The following is a 15,652-nucleotide window of genomic DNA, read 5'->3' on the forward strand; positions in this document are numbered from 1 at the left end:
CAGGGGACATACAGTCCCAAATTCCTATTCAAAATGAGTATCTAACTACTGTACTAATTGCTACTCTGGTATGGCTTTCTCTGTTTCTCTTTTTTCCTCTAATTTTCAAAAGTTTTGAAAGTCTATTGTGTATTTTGGATGTAGAATAACAAAACATATGAAACAATTCATGGGATGGTGGCAATCGTTTTCTTCTTCTCCCTGTGTGTAAATGCCAACTGTTCCCCTCCAGCCCATACAATGCCTCTGAGATCTCTGTCTCTGTGCTCCTGGAGCCAAGATTAGGGTTGTTCCTTTTGGATACTTGATCTTTTTCTTCATTCAAAATGTATGTCCACAGTGTGGGAACAGTCCTGTGCCTCTCGCTCTGTAATCAGAGTCCCATGGGAGTTTGGTCTGGACTTTCTATATGCTATTTATTGCTTTGGATGGTAGCTTCTATTTTTGCCTGTGAAGCTGTTCCCTTAAAGGGACTAAATTACTCGTTATGTTTAATCATCACCTTTAATAAGGCTTGGGTTAGTCACTGCGTCCAAAACCTGCCTAATGTTGGCCACTAGGATCTACCACAATAACATTTGTGGTGGTGTCTAAGAGTCATAGGCATAAATAAGGTCCCCGTGTTGGTAGGCAATGTGTGTAGAACAAAGACTGTCCTTACCCTAAGGGTTTGTAAGCTCAGTGTAATAGATGAGAAAGCAAGCAGTTGCAGATGGGAGTAGATGGGTAAGTATGTGACTGTCAGGAATTGCTTAAGCTTTGGTTTATGTGAGACTAGAACGTGCAAAAACTATTTGGAGTGCAATCTGTATTTTCGAAAGTGATTTTAATTAGTTTTATATGCCACTAATATAATGCAATGCATTTGAATGTCTAAAATCAGGTAAATTTTACTAGGAACGTTTTACAAAGGATCTCTCTCTCTCAAAGGGCCCTGTCATGGAGAAGTTCTTCTCCTCCAGTGAAGAACGCTTTAGTGTCTGTGTAGGCGAAAACAAAAGAATGTAGACATAGACTGAATTTTGTGGGTGCTGGTTTTGCATATAGGTGTGAGGAAGAAACTCCTCTGGGTCCTACCTGGGAGGATGGACTGGCATGGAGGAACCCCTGGTGGGGTACAGAGAGAAACCCTGGGCACGAGCACTTCACCGATGGGACATGGGCCAACTTTTAGCTTGAGGTGATGTCTGGATTTGACAGATTTGCAAATCTGGATCATCCAGACCCACAGGATTTTGCCTTCTTGTTCAGGCTGAATGTTCGCAAGAGTCAGGGATGAGTCATTACAGACTGTCGCTGCCTAGAAAGAGGTGCCCGGAGCATGAGCTGTATCCTGAAGTGTCACACAGTCTTCTGGGGACTTTGCACTGATAAAAATCTGCGAGTCTGGATGTCTGACTACACTTTTGTGCCTTTATAAAGTGCAGCAGAGCCCCATGCCCACGAGAGGGAGCAGTTGGATTACTTTACACAGTTGGGTATTGCTTTTTTTTGTCCTGCAAGGACAAGTATCTTGCACACAAGAAAGGCAAAATTCTGCTGTCGTCAGTCCAGCTAAATATGCTGTCAACATTTTGGATGAGAGCAGCAACAAGAATGTTAATGCTTTAGGGAAGGCTCCGCATTGCATTGTGTTGAGTTGCAGCTTGAATCTGGTCTTACGTAATCAGCGCATGGGTCCAGAGCAGTGCAAATTGTTTCTAAATATACAAACTGCAAATAGAGAACGCTTATTAAAAAAAAAGAAAAAGAAAAGAAAATGCAAACCTTGAAGTGGATGGAATTGCCACATCCATCATCCCTCACCTCCAAGGCACGCCTGACTGATTGGCAGGAGAAGCAAATGTGTCAAAGCTGTCTTCTGGTGGCAGCCAGCCCTGCTGTTGCTGTCCCAACATCTTTTCTTCAGCATTCAGCTGGGCTGGCCATGCAGCAGAAGCGGGTCACAGCATTGCTGGGTCCTATTTTGCCAGGATTTAAGAGCATGAGAGAGTGCATACTTGACAGTCCTCACACCACCAAAGTGGCCTCTGATTCATGGCGTGGGGGAAGCCGGGCAGGCAGAGGTGGATCCGAGCACACCCTGTCGTCATGGTAGGTCCCAAGGCCCAAGCATGGCTTTGGTGGCTCTCCTTCTCCATACCACTCAGCAGCATGGGTTTGGGGCACAAAAAAGACGTGTCGGGGGGAAGCAGCGATGGGTGAAAGCAGTTCAGCTCTAGGAGAAGTAATGCCACAGAACGAGGATATCAGAGATGGGAACGGGACGACAGTCTCTGAGCTCCAGACGCAGAGTCTGTCGTCATACCTGTCTCACCCTCGAGTGCTGGCTTGGTTGCCCCTATTCCAGCTGTGGTGGAAGAGAGTGGGAGGAAGAGTACTCTATTCCCTTACTCCGATCTCTTCGTATTCTTGCATGGGCTTTGTAAGCTTGCCAGCAGAGTACAGAAAGAGTCTTGTTCCCTCACAGAATTTGTTGAAACTTTTCAAATACAACAATATTCTGTCAAAGAATGAAATACAGCATTTATGAGGGTTCTCACTTCCCGCTCAACATTTTTTTACTGTTTTTACCTAGTTGTTTCTCAGACTGGGAGTTACAATTTCTTTAAAAGGCATAGGACAGACACGAGAAGATCTCATCTGCCTGGTCTGTGGTTTCAGGGGGTTGTTACGTTGTGCCTGTTTTCGCTAGAGTTGGGACCGCGTGTTTCAGTGCTTTGAAAAATAGTCTTAGCTCAACAGGGAAGTGTGTGGGGACAGATGTCGCAGTTGATGGAGGACAATGTCGGTCGTTGTTCCTTGGAAGGTGAGCTACTCTTCAGAGGCCCTGGAAGTTGGTGAGAACTGCCCTGCAAAGAGGGCTCGGACATGGGGGCAAGAGCTAAGCATGCCCTTTGCACCCAGACCTTTCATTTGAGAGTCAGACTTGTACACGGGTATATAGAATTTAATATGACATATATGGAAACTAATAACTAATATTTACAGTAAAAGACTTATGCAGGTTGGTGAGATGGGGAGATACACGCCTTGAAAGTCTTACGGTCTCATTGAACAGATGTTCCGAAGTTACTACCCCTTGCAACTTATAAAACACTGAATCAGTGAGTCCACTCTCCTGTCTGCCTACAACAAGAAACCATAAATTATTTGGAAGTCCTTCTCATTTTTAGCTGCTCTTACAGCGTTGAACATGGTTCTACTAAAAATAGGTATCAACTTAAAGTAATACTAAACAAATATAATTTCTGTGAAATAATTTCATTCCAAACATCAGTAAGTTGCCTATAAAGGAATTTCATTTGGTAGCATTCCTTCCTCTTCAGGGAATCTCTCTTTAAGGCGTTTCTCATAAATTTACTTATTCTCTTCCAAAACTTGTAAATTCGCTTCTAAAACTTGTTCTGAGACTTTTGTGTGCAAACAATTAGTTTAGTCACATTAAGAAGGATGCAGTACCAGAACAATAGCAATTGCTAAGTTTATTTCAAACGGTCTTGCAACCACTATTGAAGACATTGTGCCTTGGTTAAAAAAATATTTAAAAAAAAAAAAGCCAGAAGCATGCTATTTCCTTTTTTTTTTTTTCCCTTTTCTGTGTGTATTTATGTTCAACTCAGGGCAAGAATTTTATAATATTCTTAAAGGAAAAAAACAGAAATAAAAATGGCATGAATTCATGAAAGCATGGGTTTATATATAGGCGTTTTCTGTAAATGAACCAAACATTCTGTATTCTAGGTAGAACAACGTTATTTGTCTGCTCATACACATTTCAGTTACCTCCATGCGCTCCCACTTGTCTTCCCTTTTTTGTATATGAACTGAACGTATTGTACCATGTTTCTGTTCGAACTGTGTGTGTCTGATGCATAAAACACGACCCGGAACAGCGAGGTTTTCCCCACCATCTGCATTAAGTCACAACCCATTCGAGCTTTGTTCTCATGGTTGTCACCATTTCACCAGAATCTTTCGGTGTTTGTATAGCCTTATACAGTATATTGCACTTACTGTACCTGTATAGTATCTTGTCTGTATACTGTATGCACATAAATATGTATATTCACTCATGTATGTATGTATAGTATGTTTCTATATCTCTGTATATGTATGTGTGTTTGTTCATAGTCTTTCACTAGAAATGTGTGGCTATTCATATACATTATGTGTATGCCGGTTATAAAAAGGTATGAACGCCAGCACCCACTTTTGATAACCTACTTTTATTCTCATTTTGTCTTGTTAAACAATGAAAATAAAGATGTCATGTATTTTAAATGAGAACTTTAAAAGATTATTATTTTTACTAATTTTCAGGTTTCCCGTTCTTCAGAAATACTATACGAACACATCCAAAATTGCAAAGATATTTGTGTTTCTCCTGACAGTTTTCTGTGGTTGAAAAATGTTTGGTAACAGCCCACACTGTGTAGTTCTGGTTCTCTGTATCTTACGCTGGTCAAGTGCTCCTAGATTTTGAAACGCCCTTAACCAGCTGGGCTCTCCTGCTGCAAATCCCAACTCTATTCACATGAGGGACTTGCCATAAATCTAGGGGGCGACCCACCTCGCACGTATAAATATGGATGTATAAGGGCCTTAGGCTGGAAAGAAAAGTGCCTCTAGTGCAGGCGAGCCTTAGGAAGGGGTGAAATTATCGTACTTTATGTGTCAATTTTATGGGAACATTACAGACGCTGTTTGTCAGACCTCTTATGGTTTGCAGTCCACAGTAACGTATAATTGCCAATTGATTAGGCATTTATTAAAACAGCTAATAATAATTTATTAGCCTTTTGTAAAATTATTCTTAATCACTACATAACCGTACATAGGCTCAATTAACTGCCCTTGAGGCAGCAAAGCACTGGCTTTTCTTACACAGCAAAATATCCCTGAAAATCAAGGGGACAACTGATATGTGTTTTCCAGTTTGAACAGGTCTTTCAAGTTCTTCACTGAACTGGACCTTCAGTGATAATTATTTGTGTTTCTTTGAGACTTAGGAGTGATAAATTTGCTTCCTTTGTGGTGAATTTTATCATTGTATTTGCTTGTCCAGCCAGAACAGTCTCGGTGTGTAGTAACGTACTGCAGCAGAGTGGCAGCAGCTACTCAGAAAAATCTCAGAAGACAGATCTTTATGCAGGAAATACTGAGGAACTCACAGGCTGGTGGAGCCACTGCTAGGAAGAGCCTTCACCCCAGCTAAAATCGCATAACAGAAAATCCTTTTCATTTTTTAATTTAAAGTTACAGAGTTAAATTCTGACCTCACTCACGTCAACAGCAAATTCCCATTTCACTCATAAGCTATAAGTGGAATATCCAGGGAATGCTTTTTTCTCCACAAAAAATAGGATGGGGAAAGGACACATTCCACTAACGGAGCTCAGCGTTTATGGGCCAGCATCCTGATCTTAAGTCTTTTCAACTCAGTGGCAATTAGAGGACTCTTGGGTTGGGTTGGCGCATCTCTTTTTGTACAGTCTGGGAAAGCACGTTAGCTATCTGGGATTGTATAATTCACAACAGAAAAGAATAAAAATGAGAAAAGACAATAGCAATATACATTTTTAAAATTAATATTGGTCAGGTCAAGGCTCTTGCTTGATTTCTGCACCAAACTTCAAAGCACAGACAATAGTCAGAGAAAAGCGACACTTTTTTGCTGGTTGACAATTTGTTTGCTTATGTTACAGGTGATATGTGTGTATAAGTTACTGTGAAGCTGAACGTTTTGTTTGCCATGCGCTGCCATTAGCCATTCCTTTTAAGATGGCTATTTACATTTCTTCCCTGCTCTGGAGATCTGGACTTGGATTCACCCCAGGCTGCTGTTGTAGGCTGAGTCGAGTTTGCCTGGTCACTGCACGTGCGGGAGCCTGCGAGCAAAGCCCTCGTTCAGCAGACTAGAGCTGCTGGTTTAGTGTGTTTCAGTCTTCTCAGTGAGTTAATGCTGAATCATCATCCAGTGCCGTCCCTTTGGAGGTTTCCCTTTAACCAGAAAATCAGAAACAAGGCACAGGGAACCGCTGCACACAGTGAATCCCATTTTCTAAAGCGTGCAGATGCCAGTCTCAGTTTCTTGCCTGTATCTCAGCTATTCTGCACGTCAGGAAATCACGTCTGTATTGGATTTGGGTACTATATTGGTTACCAATTCCTGATACAAATGAAATTGCATGATGTTGCTGTGAGGGTAGAGCAGATGTGGTATCCCATACTAGGGTGGGCTCTTACATGTTTGGATTCTTTATAAACTCTCAGTACACTTTATAACTCCAGTAACTGTTCATTAACTACACTTTGAATTGGAGGTAGAAACCAATCATAAATAGATATCTCTGTCCTTTAATCATGTTTTTATACATCTTTCAGAAGGGAGATGTGACCACGTACAAGAATATGATTATCTCTGTATGTTGTGTTGTTTTCAGTCATGCTTTCCTAAACCTTTTTTCCCCTCACATAATCAGTACAATACTTGAGAAATGGCATTAATCTAAGAAAATGGTCAGTGACTCAATTTTGCCATCAAAAAAGGAGAAATGTAAGAGCACATTTCAAAATTTCTCATCTGTAAACTTCACAGTCTGTAGCTGAGATATTTGTGTATTTAGATCACCTGATACAACGGAAGAGGAATTGAAGGCACCAGTCCTTTCACAATGCTGAGGCGTTCTCCCGTCATATATTATTTTTTATTTATTTATTTATTTTTTATTCTAAAATTATTCTTGTGAATAAGCTCTGCTGCCTTCAGCTCCCTCTCACATGAGAGCTTTCGCAGTTCACCAGGGTTGGGTCTGGAGGAGGAAAGGATCTTGCCCGCCAGCGGCTCACACTGCTCCATGCCACCTCTTAGTGCAAAGAGGGACAGGCTGTTCAACTCAGTGTGAGATTTAGAATCTGGCAGCTTTTCAAAACTGCTGTGATTTAGAGTAAGAAAGACTAATTCCAGGTGTGTTGTGCTGTGGATGTGGTTACTCGGTCATAGGCAGGGACAGCTCTAGTGACCATTGGGGTCACTGCCTCAAACTGTCCTGCTGTTTTAAGGATTGTTCATGAACTTTTAAGGCCAACATGCAACGGAGCAGCAACCTCCAGCAAGAGGAAGAGGTGGGGAGGCAGAGTCAGTAATCTCGCAAGGAAATCTAGGACATTGGAGTGTCCTCTCTAATGCAGTTAGCAGGAGATCTCTGTATCGCGGAACTCTAGTGAAGTATTCTGTCCTTTGTCCCTCCTGTGACTGACCTAATACAATATCGAATTTTCCTTTCTATTTTACAGTGAACGGCAGGATGTGTCATGGTGGGTTGCTTGAGTTCTGCATTTATTGCTTAGCAAAGGCGTAGATTAAGCTTTGATTTTTTCATGAGTGATTTCAATAGGAATGCACCTTGTGATGATCCACTGCATAAATGAGGTGCATGAGACAACTTTACACAATATCCCTAATATGAGTTACTTTATAGGCTCTTATTTTAAACACAGTAGTGTTTACAGGATATGTTAACTAACAGTAGATCAAGCAGTACATTTCAGATAGCTGTTTGGTGTTAAAAAAAGAAAGCGCGGATGAGAAGAATACATGTTTCCAAATAAGATAATAATGCAAGGTCAGGAAGATCTATAGCTAGACTGATTGCCAGTATAAAAATGGAAAGCAGGACAGTGAATTTATCATTTAAAGTTTGCTTTATTGATAGCCTCAGCAATAATCCAAGGGTTACTGGAAAACTCGAGGCACAGGAGTATGTGCGCTGCTGGTTTGGTATAAAGTAGCTGTGACATTTAGTAATTGCAAGCAATGAATCATGAAACTGGAGGTCTGGAATCAGAGGGGCTGAAGGTTTACTATCAATTTGCTAATTTAATTTTAGGATAAGTGTTAATTGTTCATAATCTTGAATTCCTGGAGTTCCAAAGATTCTTGTCAGCTGCTTTTAAGTGGTGGCCATAGGGTGCAAGACAATGTAATAAGTCTTGTAGTGAGTCCCGTATTTGAAAAAAGGTGTCCAGAGTTTTCTTACAATAGTGCCTTATATAATTGCATTAAGTGGTAGAACAGTTTTTACAGGGTTTGGTTTTTTTTTTTATGTAGTAGTATCATTTGTGAGAAAACCTGTTTCCAGAAGTTTAGAAATTTCAAATAATGGAAATAAAAACATTGAACACAGGAATTTCTCTGTTACAGTAGCCCTAAAATGTGATGCATGTGCAGTTTTATAGCTTGAAATAGCAGGTGTCAGTGAATTCTTTTAATGTTAAATATATAGTGTAAAATTACAAAGTGCTCCTTCCCACCCAACTATTTTGTCAAAATTAAGGCCGGGGGAATCCTTTCCCAAGTGCTTACAGGGCAAATAGGTTACTTGTGTCTCTTTAAAAAAGAAGAATTTGTGAAAGGCCGGAAAGGGTAGTTTGTGTAGCACTTAGCACCTTGCGTGTGCTTGTGCTTGTGATGTGAGTATGTGAATGCACAGGGATCATTTTAACGTGGCTGCTGGCATCGTAGGACACCTTCTAGAAAACACCTCAGACACTCCCATCGGAGAATTTGCAGTTACGTTCCCCAGCGTCCCCGGGGAGCGTTACCATGCACTGCGAACTGCATGGAGCGCGTCTGCTGTCACCGCTCACCTTGCACATCCTGCGTGTTCCTGAACATACTGTTACTTTTAATCACCTTTGTATGAATAACCAGTTGTTGTTTTGAATTTAACAGTAACAGGAGAACGGGTTAGCGTACAGAGCTATATGAACAACTAACTGTCCTGGGCCAAATTACACTGTCTTTCGTGTCAATACTATTCCAGAGTACCTCTGTCAGAGCGAACGAAGTGACTGCAGGTTTAGCCTGTAGTTTTACCCTCACTTACCAACTTTTGCAGCCATTGGAAGTAACGACATTCAACTGCAGTGCAATGGTTATAGCTAACAGTTAGCAAAAGAAATCTTGTCCAGCGTAGTTTTCCAAGTGCTCTTCAGATGGCTTTTTAAATCGTTTGAGGTTTTTTTTACTATTTGTTTGAACAAACTGTAGTCAAATTCTTGGACCCATGAAGTCAGCCGGTACATTCCTGTTGGCTTCAAATGGGTGAGGATCTCGCTGCTCAGATTTTCTGAAACCTGATTCTGGCTGAACTCCTGCCTTGGACAACTCCCCTTTTGCGAGCGCGTGCTGAGGACCTCCACGTATCAGATAACAGATCATGAAGTAACTGTTGCTACTTAACATAGCCCTCCGCCACTTGCACCCGTGGCACACGACTGCCTTCTAAGAGTGGGATTTTACACCCTCCCGAGTGGAAATACCTTACTTGGCCAGATGGCTGGGACCCATCTGTACCAGAGAAAGTGCCGTCAAGAGTTTTCAGTGGGAAAGAGAGTTTGGAAACTCCTGTCTGAGAACAGGGAAGAGGGAGGGAGTACCTTTTCCTCCCAGAGGATGGTAAGTGGCTTTCAGAAAGCCTTTCTTCTTCACTTACACTTACCGTAGCCTGCCAAAACAAAGCAGCGTGTTTGGCTCTGCTGAATGGTGTGTAGCACTGCTCACAGATTGCAGTGGCGGAGATCACTTTGTTTACAGATCCAGGAGACATTTCTAATAATCTCCTCCAAATGTTGCTGTTATTTTTTATTTCATTGTATTTTGCGTTGGTTTAAGGTCACTTTGTTGCAGCCTCACGTCCGCTGTTGGGCTTTCATTTTATCTGTGATATGCAGTTGTCACAAAGAAAAGGGTATTTGTACATGACATCCATGACCACATACGTGTGATGTCGTTTTCCCCATCCTTCCTGTTAATGAGTACTCAACCCCTCTGCCCTTCCAGCAGGAGAGGGAGACACTCACAAGGGCCAGAAGAGAACAGCCTCTTCCTCAGCCCCGTAGCCTCTGCCATTTCGGCACAGTAAGTGGGAACCTAGGAAAAAATTACTGAAGCACTGTTGAGTCATGGGGCTCTCTAATTGCCCAGAGCTTCTGATTTCACTTCAAACAAGCCAGCAGCATTAAAAACAGGCAAACCAAGCACTTACCAGCCAAGATGTCATGAGGAGAAGCAGCTGAATGGGACATAGTGTTGTCTAAAGCCCTCGTGTAAACTATAGTGGAAAATATTTTTTTAGGTCATTAGAAGTTCATACAACACCAAAAAAAGCCTCACTCCTAGAAGTGTCCAGAGCATGAAATATCAGGTGGTCAATTAAAATGTTAGAAAAGCTTCCTCAAAAAATGAATGAAAATTGGCAGCATTTTCTAACTCTGTCACTCATAATAGAGCTGCCTACGATATTTCAAGTATTTTTCTCCCCCATGGCATTTTTAGCAGCACATACTCTCACAGGCACTTGTATGAAAAATTATAGTGCACCTTTCAATGATAAGTTTCCTGAAGCACCTCTCAGCACCAGGAATCAGCGCGACTTTAACCTCCCTGCACTTCACGCCTGTGGCCTGACTTGGGCGGCAGGAGCGCAGGGTGCCTGCCTGCCCCGTGCGCGGGGCTCACGTTTACTGTTACATGGGGCTCAGTTCAAGACAAGAGGATATGAGTTGCCATATTTTTTTCAGTAGCATACATGTGTGCAGTAGCTTACACAGACCTGCTTGTGCACCATACTGTACTGATGTACTTCACCTGGTGCTCCTTGTGGTCAAAGTCCAGTTCCTGAAGGGCCAGAAGGTCATGTCTCATATTTTGAATAGTCACCAACAAAAAGATAAAAGATGTTTGCTCTACCTAGTGACCACAGCTAGCAAGTGTGAAAAGTTGTATCCACCAATAGCTGCTTAAGTGTATTATTGGAGAATATTTTCTCTATCTTTTTTTCCGTCTGTAACTATTATTCTCTTTGCAAAACCAAACGATCCTGCTTAGTTAAGAACAAGGGAAGAACTACGTTCATTTACATTTCTTTTTCTTGCTTAAACATCCATATTTTGAGCACTTTTGTGAATCTGCTGGTGCAGGCTGCCACAGCGTGGGCCAGAGCCGTGCTGGCATCGTTCTGCAGGCAGCGGTGGGGGTGCCCGGGGCTGGGGCAGAGCCCGTGCCAGGGCAATAGAAAACAGAAATAGTCTGCTGTGACACCAGGGAGTTCCTGGCAGCATGAGTCATTGTCTCTTCCCCAAAGCCTGTTTTGAGTTTTCTCTGGGATTATGAGCTTTTCTCGGTAAATTCTGATGTGGCAGAGAGCTGTAGAGTGCGCTGACCTCTGGCTCCAGGTCCTGGCCTCTAAGAGAGCTTGCACTGTAGATGTTCGCCTGTCAAACCTTTGCTCCAAGACACTCTGTGATCTAGCTCAGGGCAATCTAATTTAAGCAATACATACATTTGTAAACCATTGGGACTGCTACTTATCTTTCTGGAATAATTCAACATTTCAGTCCCATGAAGAAATGAAGACCGGCGCACTGCTAATGGAGGCACCAGCACAAAAAAATATACCAGTTGCACTTTGCAGAGAAGGGAACTAGTGTGTCTAGTTTGTCTCTCATGTCTTCATAAAGCATTAAAACACTCACCAGAAGTGATCTTCTTTTAGTTAGAATGGTTTTCTTAGACAAAACGTTTTGCATTTTTTTGAGGAGGTGTAAAGTTGTCGTTTTTTCTTAGTCAAAAGATGGTTTTATAATATTACTTCTTGTTCTCTGTCACCGCCAACTTAGAATCTGACAGTATGTAACAGATCTTAGTAAAATGCACTTCCAACCTTTTGGGAAGGGCAGATAGTAAAAGTAAGATGATGTTGCAGTTTAGCCCCAGTCCACAGCTGGTCCACACAGTCCCTCGCTCACTCCCCCGAGTTGTGATGGGGGAGAGAATCGGAAGAGTAAAAGTGAGAAAACTCGTGGGTTGAGATAAAGACAATTTTATAGGTAGAGCAAAAGCCGTGCACACAAGCAAAGCAAAACAAGGAATTCGTTCACCGTTTCCCATCAGCAGGCAGGTGCTCAGCCATCTCCAAGACAGCAGGGCTCCATCACACGTAATGGTGACTTGGGAAGACAAAATGCCGTAACTCCGAACGCCCCTCCTTCCGTCTTCTTCCCACAGCTTTATATGCTGACCGTGACATTGTATGGTATGGAATATCTCTTTGGTCAGTTGGGGTCAGCTGTTCAGCTGTGTCTTCTCCGAACTTCTTCTGCACCCCCAGCCTACTCACTGGAGGGGAGGTGTGAGGCGGAAAAGGCCTTGAATGCTTAGCAACAATCAAAAACATCAGTGTTTTAACAACACTATTCTCATCCCAAATCATTCTGCTAATAAGAAAGTCAACTCTCCCAGCTGAAACCATGAAAGATGGCAACATAGACTCATTTCTCCTAAGGCCTTCCAGAAAGTTGGTGATTAAGAAGTATAGAAGGATTAAGTTTTGCATAGTGGAAGAAGTTTCTTTCATTTTGTTTATGATGTTCAAGTTTAGAGCAAGCATTTGCTTTGAAGAAGATTTTTGAGGAAAACTAGAAAATAATGAATAATTGAAGGGTTAGTGTGTTTACCAGGAACTCAAGAGACATCCTTGTTTACACTTGCACTTAGGTGAGAGAACTTATCCAGCCACTCTAGGCTCCTGTACTGTTCCTACAGCTTTTACTGCCTGCATAGGAGCTAGGATTTGAGCCTACCTCCATCTCCTCCTAGGTCAATGTTCAATCTTCTAGGCTTTTGGCTGGTGTTTTCCTTCATTCTCTTGCTCTGCTTGATTTTGAACAAAAATTGTATCTTAGACCCTGGATAATTTAATGAGTGAAAATTACAGCACAACAAAAATTGATGTACAATCAGCATATTTCATCATTCAAAAGAGATTACATGACACAGTACATGATACATAGCCTGGAGTCTCCAGGAGATGCCTCCTTAAAATCCTAACATTAGCTGATGGCTCTTTCTTCCCTTTTCAGTAAGAACAGGCTTTGGGATGAGACTCTTTGGTCAAAACCAACATTGCTTCTACTGTGCTGTGTCTTGTTGGCCATTACCTCCAGCGCTGACGGGTTTTGTGCCGGTCTGCCTACATCCACATCTGCAGCCAAGCTCTGACATGCTGCAGTATGTGTACCATTCCTCACGTGCTATGGGATCTTTCAGAAGCAGGAAAGCCATATAGCTGTATAATATTATGAATGCTCTACTTCTTTCCATACATTAAATTGTAATATCATTAATTTTTGTCCCTCTCACACTGAACAAATCCTTTGTTTTGATCTATCAGGGATATTAACAGCCTGGTGCGTGACCAGAGGAGCAGGCTGAAGCCAGAAGGGAGGGAGGATATGAAAAAAATTAGTACTGGAACTAAGTGTGAGCTCCATCAGTTCCATCACAGGAAGGATTAGGCCTAAGTCTGCAGAGTTAAACACCTCAGTAGCCCTGCTGAAGTCATCAAGGGTTACTGCTGTGATTAAACAGCTGGGTTGAGTGCTGTCTTGTGAGATTTAGCGCCTGTAATTTGTCTAGGACACACTGAAAATTTAGTTAACACTCTTTGGGATCTTGTATTAGCAACATGGTTATTGTCATATCAGTAGTTCATTGATCTACAAACAAGTGATTTCCTCTTAGGTCTGTCTTACAGCTTCAAGAGGCATGCACCCTTGTTCAGTACATTTTTATTTTGTTGCACGTTAGCACTAGAACTGGGCAAAAATATCAAATAAAACCCTTTAACATTTGTTCTCACTCCTAAGTTTTTTTTCCCAAGTCTTTCAACATCATATGTGTTCACTTAGTCTATTTTAGCAAATGACTTTGCACATACCAGTTCTGCACATTCATGCTGCACATACCATTATCTGAATGCAGTTACAGGAGAGGAATGTACCATGTGGACGGTACATCTAAGAGGATGGTGGTGTGAAGGACTTAGCCATCAAAAAAAAAAAAATCACAAGTAGTCTTGAAAATCTGTGTCTGGGAAAGTGGAAAAATTTGAATTCTTCATAATAAATGATTCACTAACTGCACCACAACATGGTGGCCAGTATAAACCAGGATTTTGGAGCTGCCTACACTCAAGTTTATTTTAGGTGCTGTTTTGCAGGGGGTGGCAGAGTGTCTGTGTAACTGATACTTTCTGCAACACCATTTCTATCTTTGGGAAGTCACAACTGGTATTTTAGATCTTAGCATGTCAAAATCCTGCTTGGGTCCCCTTGAATCCCGTGAAGGAGATTAGCTACCAGAAGACACTGTGTTGGCAACGGCCCTGCGTATAGTACAGTGGTGAGTGGGGGGGTGATGTGGATGTAACACCCTCCCGGTGACTCGTACGTGCTGTGGATGGTGGTTGTGATGCGTGGTGACTGGAGCACACAGCATACCGTAAGGATTTGGTATTGGCACGTGCTCTGTTTACTTACACGATGGGTTATAAAAGACAAGGTATTTCCCAATGCCTTGAAGAGGAAACCTGCACTCAAGCACCATTGTTGTCAAATCCAGCCCCAAAGCTGGTGTGCAGCTGTGTGTTGTGAATATTTTGTTTAATGAATTGTGTGCAGACTGTGTGCCTGTCCCGCCCCACGTAGGAGGACCCAGCCAAAACGAAGACACTGCTGCGTAAGTACTGACCCGTCACCGACGAGTAAAGTGGCAGGAAACCTGCCTCAGGTAGAACCTCAACCAAAGACCTGTGAAGTCGAGCCAGGGGGCGGGGAGGAGTGTCTCCGGTTCAGTCGGTGAGTTTTGGACCAGGCCCGGACACCCAAAGAGGGAAAGTCTCACAGCCCTGGAGGATGACATGCCTCGTACCTGCCTGCACCATAGTAAATGAAAAATAAGTATTTGGTTAGGAAGAGCAGGCCCAGTAGGCTTCCAGAAGATTTTAAGCTCAGCCATTCAGGAGGACACACTGCAGATACATTACCTGTGTAATTCTAAATTCATAAGAATATTCAAGAACAAAATTCATATTGTGGTTTAAACTTGTTCTACTCAAAGTACTATCTCATGTATAAGGTAAGCGTGGTTTTGTTTCAGTGTAAAGAAAGGTAATTCAATCTGAAATTCTTTTATCCTGTGTCACCCCTTTTTTATGCAGATATTTGAAAAAATACAAATATTTCTGTATTCTGTTTATTTTTCTGTTTGAGTACATAGTTTATTATTATTTTTTCTGTTAGGCTTGCCCATGTTTATTTCTTTTTCTTTGTTTCCTGCGATTAATCTGAACATTTTCTCTATCTATTTTTCAATAAATGCTAACTGCACTTCAAGCTGACCACAAAAACTACCAAGATCAATGGAAGTTTCTATACCGGCGTCTAAGACAAGTACCTAGTTCTAGGAACCTGGTATATGCCCATGCTTGGCCTTCTAAGATTTATGAATGAAAGGCACATGCATTATTAAATGTACTCAAGTACGCTTAATAATAAACATACATTTCCTTCACGAATCATAAAATTCTGCCAAAGTATTACCTCACATGTGCATTTTCATAACAAGACCAGAGATGTACTTGGACAGCCACTGTGAACGTATGGCCTGTGTTTACTTACACACAAATCCTTAATTTATGAATAATGTGGAAAATAAATGTTGGGACACTCAAGACATCACTTCAAATTTGCAAACGAAGTGTTGAGAGGAAGTTTCCGATTTGCAGGTATACAGCGTGTCATCCAA

At 41.9% G+C, this 15,652-nt stretch overlaps 1 protein-coding gene across 3 annotated transcripts in view; it reads left to right on the top strand.

The window, feature by feature from the left end:
• Positions 1-15,652, top strand: part of NYAP2 (neuronal tyrosine-phosphorylated phosphoinositide-3-kinase adaptor 2) — a 146,258-nt gene that overhangs the window by 125,721 nt on the left and 4,885 nt on the right. The window lies entirely within an intron of this gene.

Source organism: Larus michahellis, chromosome 6 (assembly GCF_964199755.1).
Source record: "Larus michahellis chromosome 6, bLarMic1.1, whole genome shotgun sequence".
Classification (NCBI taxonomy): Eukaryota; Metazoa; Chordata; class Aves; order Charadriiformes; family Laridae; genus Larus; species Larus michahellis.